This window comes from Phaethon aethereus (assembly GCF_964289735.1).
Source record: "Phaethon aethereus genome assembly, chromosome: 6".
NCBI classification, from domain to species: domain Eukaryota; kingdom Metazoa; phylum Chordata; class Aves; order Phaethontiformes; family Phaethontidae; genus Phaethon; species Phaethon aethereus.
Window position 1 is genome coordinate 32,125,885 of NC_138580.1, and position 9,470 is coordinate 32,135,354.

The following is a 9,470-nucleotide window of genomic DNA, read 5'->3' on the forward strand; positions in this document are numbered from 1 at the left end:
TTTTCTGTGATGCTGTTCTGTGTGTACCTCCAGAGGGAACATTGGAAAGCTTATTCTAAAGCACAGCAGAACTTCAAGCCTGAGTTCCTGCTCAAAGCATAGTTGAGGAGTTTTAAGTTAGTAAATAAAGGTTTGCAAATAACCCTGAAATGCATTGGCAATTGTCGTTACAAACATAAGGTAAATTTTAATTTACCTTTTTTCAGAGACCCTGAGATTGCTTAAGGAGTGGCATTTTTTTCACAAGAACAGAGGTTTGATGCCCAGCATAAGGTTTTGGGGTTTTCTGGCAAAATTTCAAAGAATTATGCAACAAAGTATGGATGTGATGATTTTTAAGTAAACTTGCATGTAAGAGTCCTTAAAAATTAGCAAAACAGACTTTAACATTTTGTTCCTGTCAATGAAGGAATTCTGTCTGAAAAAATGGTTCATTGTGAAATATCTTCTAACATGTTAAGAAAGGTTGGAACTTGGTAATGGTTGTAATAAAGAGAATGATCTTAACAATAAATGCTAGGAAACCTTAAGAATGTTTGTTATCACTGTGGCATACATTCTGTTTGCTAGCTTTACAGACAAACCAAACCATTTTCCTTATCAATTTTACATCCATGTGACTCTCAGAAATTACATGGTACCAGTTTTTTCTCAGTTACTTTGCGGAAGTTTGTCTCTTAAGGCCACTTTCTTAAACCTTTTGGTGCAATGACTGTTGTGAAATAAAATTTCAGACAGCTTTGCATCACACTCATTATTCTCCTGCACATTTTACTCCAAGCTAAGCAACGTATATTTTCCCTCTATTTAAGCTGCTGTAATGAATACCCACATTACTAATAGACTGGGCTGGGCTGGGAAACAGCTTTCAAATTTGTGGTTCTTCACTCCATGTGAGAAGTCTTGATGTGCAAATAAAGTGATTGCCTGTTACTTAATGTACATCTGTGAGCCAGCTGCAGAACTCATTCTCTGCCAGCAGGTTAAATAGGGAAAGAGGTAAATGTGACACTGTGATCCAAAGTATAAATCTGTACATCAGTGTGGTACTTTATGCTGGAGAGCCTTGAGGCTCACCAGCAGTATCTGAAAGGATTTCTGCTGCCCCTGGCCTCCAGTGCTGCCTTTCCCTCTGGCCCATGTGATTTAAACTGCAGCCTTCCCTGTGCTCCCCTCTGAGTTGTACCCCTTGAAACTGTTGTGGGCTGATCTGGGGCTTGTTAAGGCCTCCCAGAAACCTGGTTAAGAGATCCAGTGCACCGCTGGGTGAGGAGTGCTGCCTCTTTATCCAGCTATGTGTACTCACACCTAACGCAAGCCCCAGACCAAATGTTCTGGAAGTTACGAATAAGTCGTTTTCTTTGCAAGCAAAACAGCAACAAATGCTTTATGAATTGTGAATAAATGAGGGAGTAAATTAATTGGACTTGGTCTGTTTATCCCAGGGCTGATGTGACATAGTAATTGACTTGAGACCCCTCTTGATAGTGATCATAATTAAAGTTTCAGGTTTTCTGAAAGCTTGCTTTCTTGATGAAAAGAGATTTTTTGTTTGTTTGCTTGTTTTTTAGCATCTTCTCCAGGGTCTACATCCATTTGTTTATTCATTCTGAATCTCCTATTCCTTTCACAAGTAGGAAACAGTTTGCTCACCTTAATATCAAAGTGTTCCTTTCCATTGATAGATAAATATTTCTTTGCTTTATTAGCAATCATCTTTTGCACTGAGCTGGCTAATAAGCTGCTTCAATGAACTGTACAAGTTGTTTCCGCTGACAGCTTGCGTTTCTCACTGAAAAATGCTATCTTTCACTGGTCCTAATGCTCTGTACCAGTTTTTCGTGTTAAAACCATACATGATAAAGCCTTTGAATAGGCTAGCTGTCGTTCATTACTGGCTTTTGATTGAGACCAGATGTGATGACTGTTAACCACCCTAGGGTGACAGGGGTCTGAGGTGACTTATTTCCAGCCTTTTCTTAGGTAACTTTAGAAATAGTGACCTTCAATCCCTGCCTGTCACCCAAAAGAGTAGAGCAGAACTGTGTTCAAGCCATACGTTTTTGTCTCTGTCAGAGTCTAAGTCTCCAGGGGTCTGTGGATCTTGCCCAGCTGATAAAAGGAATGGAACTGGCCATTTATTATTTTAGCTAATAAAAGAGAATATTGTGTATTAGCTTTTTCACATTCCAAGGCACTAGCAACAGAATGAAGGTTAAAGGCGCCTGATATTCACAATTAAAGAATGGAGCCTTTGTTTTTAGCACAGTATGCAGCTGAGACAGAGGGAATAGGCCAGGAAATGAAAACCAGGTGGCTTGGGTTTGAATTTTCAAGACCAAAGAAATGACCTTCAAAAAAAGCTATTTCCTCATTTAATAAAAATAAGTTAAATACATACAAAATAATTTCATTATTCTCTACATTGGTTTGCAGATGTTTCTATACATTTATTTTCACAGAACAGACCTGATGATTAATAGATTTGTCTTAAAAAACCCTGCTGAGATGCAGCTAGAGATTTCTGTAGCATGAGGTTCAAAGTTAATTTTGACAAGATTGGAAGGTACATAATAACCAGTGAGAACAGGCAGAAATTTTTGTCTCACTGCAATATATATTAGACACTCAGCTGCATACAAATATTACTATTCATACTGCATTAATAATACTACCAGTTACATGATACTACCAATCTTGTGTCAGTACCTTAAAAGAAAAAACACACCACCCTGATATTTAAAATAAATTTAAGCAAAATCAAGGGCATAATTTTTTTCTTATTCCCTCCTGTTTATTGTGATGTTTATTGTAAAAGATGTAACCATGGTAACTTAGCTTAAGGCATCTGTAGAATAAAATTACAAGTTATCATTTAACATATTTACATTTTTTTTCAGGTACAGCTTTCATTTAAAGCTTAGAAAGCTTGAGACAGCACACTTTGCAAATCAGCTTGTTTGTGTTCTCTTGGAAACGGTGAACATGACTTCATAGTGACAAGCTGTAGGGTCATTTTGTTACCCACATGGGAGTACAACTGTAATTGCCATTAGACCTCCATGAAACTCTGTATTGCAGCTCTTGTCTCCTGCGGTGGTAGGTTGTATCGTAGGCTTTGCTGTTTGCCCTAGATGAGGCTAGAGACGTATTGGACCACAGGTGTAAAGCCACTTCTCCAGCCACCCAGGGTTGGCAGCACAGGCTGTTGCCGCATGCTTTTCTGTGGCAGTAGGTTCATCCAGCTGTTGTGACTTGAGAAACACACTCCGGTGGTCGCCGAGAAGCTTTTCTTGTAGCATTCACCCATTGATATGGGTGTTTTTACCTGTACAAGCTAACACATTATTAAACACATTGTACAACTTGTTGGTGTTAGGCGAAGTATACTTTTTTCAAATAGTTTATTCAAAGCCTGGTTTATCTTAATTAGGTAGCATGCTTCCAAGAACAGGTTTTTTTTTTGTCTGGACTTACACTGTGCTTCAGGGCGGTGTTTGAAATTTTCTGCCACCTGCACACAGAGTATGCGATAGGCCTAGGACAGCAGCTGACCAAGATTGGTACAAGAAGCTCAACCTTACTTTTCCTAAGCTTTTTGCTGACTCTAATCTGGTATTCGACTGAAGATGTGAATGGGCTTCTTGACTTGCTAAGTTTAATGAACAAGTCCATCTCTGTCCAAAATTCGTCCCTGCTAGTCATCACCACCCTATGTTTCTTTGATTTTGTTGCTTTGTGTGTAAGATTTTAGTGGGACGTTCCTGCAGAGTGTACAGGCACAAAGATGTTTAATTACCGAATGCTGTCATATGCGTATCACTTGCTCACTATTTGTAGGAAGCTACAATTGGTAATTGCATGAGCCTTCATATGGCTTATATGTTAAGATCTTTCTCTGAATCACTGTCTGAAGATGGCAGAATAACTTCCCAGTGATATGTATATTTTCCGGTATTAATATGCATTTACTTGCCCATGTGCAAGTAGAAGTTGCGTATATGCTCCTGGGTGCAGCTTGCTTTTTCTCTTAGAGGCAGTTAGTTGCAGTTCTTTCTAAACTTCTTTGTGTTGAGGTAGCTCTTGGGCGTTTCGGTCATTGGAGACAGGCCTACAGTACAAACTTTTTAGAGTTACTACATTTTCAGACGTTGGCTATTCTCTTGGTGTTAGAAATGCAAGTCTGCTGTTCATGACAGCTTGTCAGCTGCCAGCTCTACATCCTTCGTGCTGATGCAATGCCATGTACTACAGTCATCCACCTTTCAAAAATCTTATTTGTCATGTAGTGTAGGTTATGTAGTAGTTTAAAAAAAAAAAAAAATAAAAACAACCCAAAAACCCACCACAACAAAACAAACCCACCAAGATCCAACCACCACCACCACATTTGCGTTTTAGCTTTTATCACTAGTTGCTTGGATTTTTAATCACTTTCCGAGTGAGGCTTATAAAGCTTTCCTCCAGTGTCAGAGAAGAGGCCTCCAGTAAGGGTCTGCTGGCACTGCTGTGAGGGATGCCTTGTGATACAGATACTGCCATTTGGGAGATGTTTTGATTCTTCCTGTGCAGTTCAGCTATCAAAGAACTTCCTGACACATCTGTTAAAGGTTTTACCTCTGTCCTTGCTTCCTTTGGATATCTTGGGGCCTCCTTGTTACCTGTCTCTGGAGTTTTGCTGCTATGGGTTGTAATTTCCCCCCACAAAGGAATTAACATGCATCTGATAGCAATACTTCTGTTACCACTGCCTGCAAATCATCTCTCTGTAAATGTGTGTGGTACTTTTATTTATTCTCCCCTATTTCAGAGGAATGTGTGCTCTTTCCATTGATAAACAAAAGTTGTAACCCTCGATCCTGCTCAGTTCCTCTCTTAACACCCCAACTGATGAGCAATTATTTTTATCTTTTTATTTCAAACATGTTGAATCTGTTCAATTTTTATATTGTTTTACTTGCATTGCTTTCCTCTTTCACTGGATCATTTTCTTGTTGTATCGCATCCATTTTATGTGGCTTAAAACCAAAACAAAACTCCAGGTATCCTAATCAAGATATAGTAGTCCTGGAGTCCTTTGAAGTACCTGCTACTGCTATGTTTAGGCTCACGTGCTTTCTTGTTTAACCCAGAATATAATTCCTGAGCATGGAGAGTTAAGGTCTGGGTCCTCGGTCCAGTGTTACATAGAATAAGAGTCTTAACAAGCAAACAGCTTTGTTTTGCTCTCTTAATTTAGGGATAAAATGTGGAACTGTGTAGTGCACCTTGTGTGTTGTCTTGTAAGAATTTTGATTTATGTGCTTGAAATCGGGCAAGTGTGGGTGTAAAGAAGGAGCAGTGCATAGTGAATAAAGCATAGTAGTGGATACTGGGACTTCCTGCCCTGCTGAAGGATTTGCTCGGTTGCTAAACTTTTCTGGAAAACAGAAGTTGTGAGACTTAATATCAGTTCTTGGAAACCAGTCTGAGGGGAGTCAAGGGGCTCTTAAAATAGAGGACAGTTGCTACCTTCTTTCAAGAGGTGCTGTCAGAATAGAAGAGACACTGGCTAAAGCATTGGTCCCAGAAAGGGAAGAGGAAAATGTATTTGGCATGCAAATTATTAATTTTATCTGCTGTTACCTTGCACTTTATCTGTGTACACATTGTATGTATGTAGTTAGTTCTCTCTTATATTTTAACTACCGTGTATCCCTGAAAGTTGACACTTTGAACCCTAGTTTCCACAAGGATGTACCTGTGGGACGAAGGCGTTTATACTGGGGAAACAATGGGCTTAGTGCTAGTTTTAGTGCCTGCAGGAATGAGTGCCAGGGTCTGACCTCTGAGGAGACCAGGAGATGTAGGTCTGTAAGCCATGACTGAGCTGGTAAATCTACTCTTAAATCCTGTGAGTCACTTGAGGCCACCCAGCTGCCTGGGCTTGAGCACCTGGCTGTGTGTAGCAAGGGAGTGCTGTGCCAGCAGTGCTTGCAATCCCCTCCTCTTCCTTCTTCCAGTGATACTGAAGTGGATCGGTCTGTTTTATTCTCCCTCATATTCAAGCAGTCTTAAGAAATATTGCAATTTACTAGCTGTTGAAAATTTAAACATTTACTTGCATCTGGGGTAAATTATTGCAAGGCATGTTTAGAGTGTGGATTCTCCCCAGCAGTTCTGCCCACAGGAAGACACATCAGAGAGCCCAGATGGTGCTTTTTACTATGGCAGAACAATGCTTTCCATTCTTCAGGAGGCAGGTTCCCTTCCCTTTCCAGGACTTGGCTGTGTCTCATTGCTGTGATAAGAATGCTTCTTAGTGTTTCTTTTTTCATATCAGCTAAACTGAATTGCTGGAGTGAACTCGGGCCATCTGTCCTGATGCTGGAAAGGAAGAGTACAGCCTGCTGTCAGCTATCTTAAGCCATTAGCAAATCATCAGTGTGGCATGGAGGACTTAGTAAGGAGTCTCACACTGAATTGCAGACCATTGTAATTAAAACCAGTCTGCCCTACTTGGCATACTAGTTCAAGATGTTGCTGTTTAGAAGTGAGCATTCTAGTAATACAGGCATAGCTTTTCCTGCCTCTCTGTGTCCTCCTCCCTGCTTCCATGTAAGTGAGTTTGAATCCATAACATACGGTTTGGAAAATTACAGTTTCCTGCATAGTCAACACAAAGTCATGGAATCACTGGAATACTGTACTGAAACATGTTGTTTCCTGCACTAAAGGAACTGCAAAACCTGCCAGGAAGTGCTGTGTGATAGGAATATGATTTGTAACATGTTAGTTATTGTAAGTACTAGTTGCTTCTGCCATGGCTGGACAGCAGAGTTAAGTTGTTAATGTGTTGTTAAATCATTAGTGCTAGTATACAAGCAGAAATTAGTTTTTAATGTGAAGTAAACAAAGTTATATCCTGACACATTCATGCAGTTTTGTTTTGAGAGATAACGGAATGAGCTCTCACCTTGCCATTCCTCAAACATGTAGGTTTGACATTTCTGAGCTCCAGCGTTCATCTCCTGTATCTGAAGTGCTTCATGGCGCTGTTTTTCTACCAACAAGGTGTTTTTTCATACTCGCTATGCTCTGGGATTTAGGGAATTAGAGGGGAGTAAGGCAGCTGTACCATGAGCTTAGAAGCTCGTTTCTGACCCACTTTATTCTTGTAGCAGTATCTGTTGTCATGTCTGGAGATGTTAATAGTGACATTATCTGGAGCACAGCCATTGACCCAATCTTCTGATCTTGCAAGAGGATCAGGGAAGACATCTGCACTCATGCAGAATCTTACAAATGTCCTTGAGGTATCATGCAAGTGCAGGGCCCATCTGTATGGGCTAAATCCATAGATTTTTATCTTGGGGCCAGGCACGTGTGCTAAGTACTACTTATTCCATCCTTTGCCGAGTCACAATATTGTGCAAAACACATGTTTAAGAATATACAATGCCAAAAAAAACTTTAATTACTATGTTCTGCATAAGTAAAGGGTACTTCACATTACTTTTTAAAAACATATAGCAGATATTCACATTGTAATGAGCTCTAAAAGGCTTATACAGTGAAAGACAAATCCATTTAAAAGGGATTTGAATAGACTGAAACAGAGTTACTCAATCTTAGAGTCATGGCTTTCCTCTCAGATACCTTGTTCCAACTTGCATAGAGGGTGGCTCTTCATTTCTTAGGGGGAAAGTTTGGTTTAGTTGGAAATGCTTCATACTTTAGTCTGTTGGATCTTTTTCATTTGTTTATTGAAGACTCTCAGCAGCTCTTACCCAGAGAGGCTGGGTTGTGGTAAAGAATGTGCAAGATGAACTGATGTTGATGCTGTGTTTGTAAGTCAGAGCAAGGTCATCTGCTATCCAGAAATCCAGTACCAATAAAATCGGTCAACCACAGGATTGTCCTTATTTGTGGCACTTTCTGCATGGGCTTCACCAGTGTCAGTACATCCTGTGGACTTTCTTAGGATGCATTGTGCAGGCGGTATGGCCATGAGGCAGGCCATTAATATTTCACTAACTTCATTGCAGTTAGGAGGGATTCCTCTCTCTCTACTCTGTTTCCCTCCAGTTGCTGTAGGGCTTTGAGACACTCCTGATCTAAAGAAAATTTTTTCCCCTCCCAGGAACACAATGAGCCCCTGTCAAAACAATTGGTTGCTTATTCTGATGAATGTATGTAATTATTAAAACCAGAACAACCTCTTGGAGAACTGGAACTTCCATCAAAACCTTACAAAATTCTCCTTCCATTACCTTGTTTGGAAATGAAAAGGGCTTGGGGTAGAGAATGCTTTGTTTTCTTTTTCTTTGGAAACATCCTTATTTGGCATCTGTAAAGCATTTACATTCCCTAGTTCTGGATCAAAGTCCTTTCATGGCTCATGTTACTTATTTCCTTCTTTAACTGAAGCACAGAAAGAAAAATGGATTTTTTCCTCCCTCAGGCTTACAGTATAAACCATTGTAAAAAGTCAAATGCCAGTTTTTAGCACAGAAGTCACAAGAATGAGGAATAAAACATCTCAAAATGTAAAATCTGAAGAACCACCAACACACACTTCAGAATGAATGCTGTCAGTAAATGCAAGTCTCTATAGTAGTTACGAAACATACTAGGTAAAATTTAGTAAAACTAAACTAAGATAACTGTGCTGCTGGATTTCCTTTGTTGCTCATATTCCAAAGGTTTGTGCTATTCGGGGGAGGAACTTTGTCCTCTTCAGCCTGTGTAGTGGCTTGTACAGTTGGCCAAGTATTGGGATAAGAACTGCAGTTGGACCAGGCACTAGAAACATTAGAAGCAAAACAGTTTGCTTTTCTTGCATGAGTGGCAGGATGAAATTTGGGGTTAGCGGAATTATTTTCTGATAGAAGAACAAGAAACTCCTGTGAATCAGCCATGACACATGATCTTGTTTTGAATTTGCAGGGAAGTAGTTTTGTTTCTGAATGCAGAACAAACTCTTTCCAAGTCTGCCCCTTCTATTGATTCTGTGCCCCAAAGAGCTTGGTGTTTCTGCTTATTTTCAGAGCTGTGCTGGCTATTCCTCTGGCTTTCTGCCTTTTGCATGTAGACTCAGAACGGAGCTGAGCCAAATCATCCCCTTCTCTTTGCAGACAGGCTTCTAGGCTGTGGCCTGTGACTGTGAGTACTGGCTATCTGCTGTTTCCAAGTATTGCTACAGCAAAAGGGTATAGAATGGTTGTTTCTGATTTATCTTCTAGGAAGAATTTGGACATCTATCAATTTTAGCATGGCCTGTGATGATCCAACTAGATTGAGGTAAGCCAGTACCGTAATATATGTACCCTTTGTTCCCCCAGGTTTGTTCTCCTGAAAATAAATCGTAAATTCTCATCTATATTTTTGTGTATTCGGATATTTTAATTGGCTTGCTTCACAGACCTTCATTCTGCAAAGTTCTAGTCTAGTGTTCCTTTTTTGTAAGAGAACATACAGTACTGCATAGC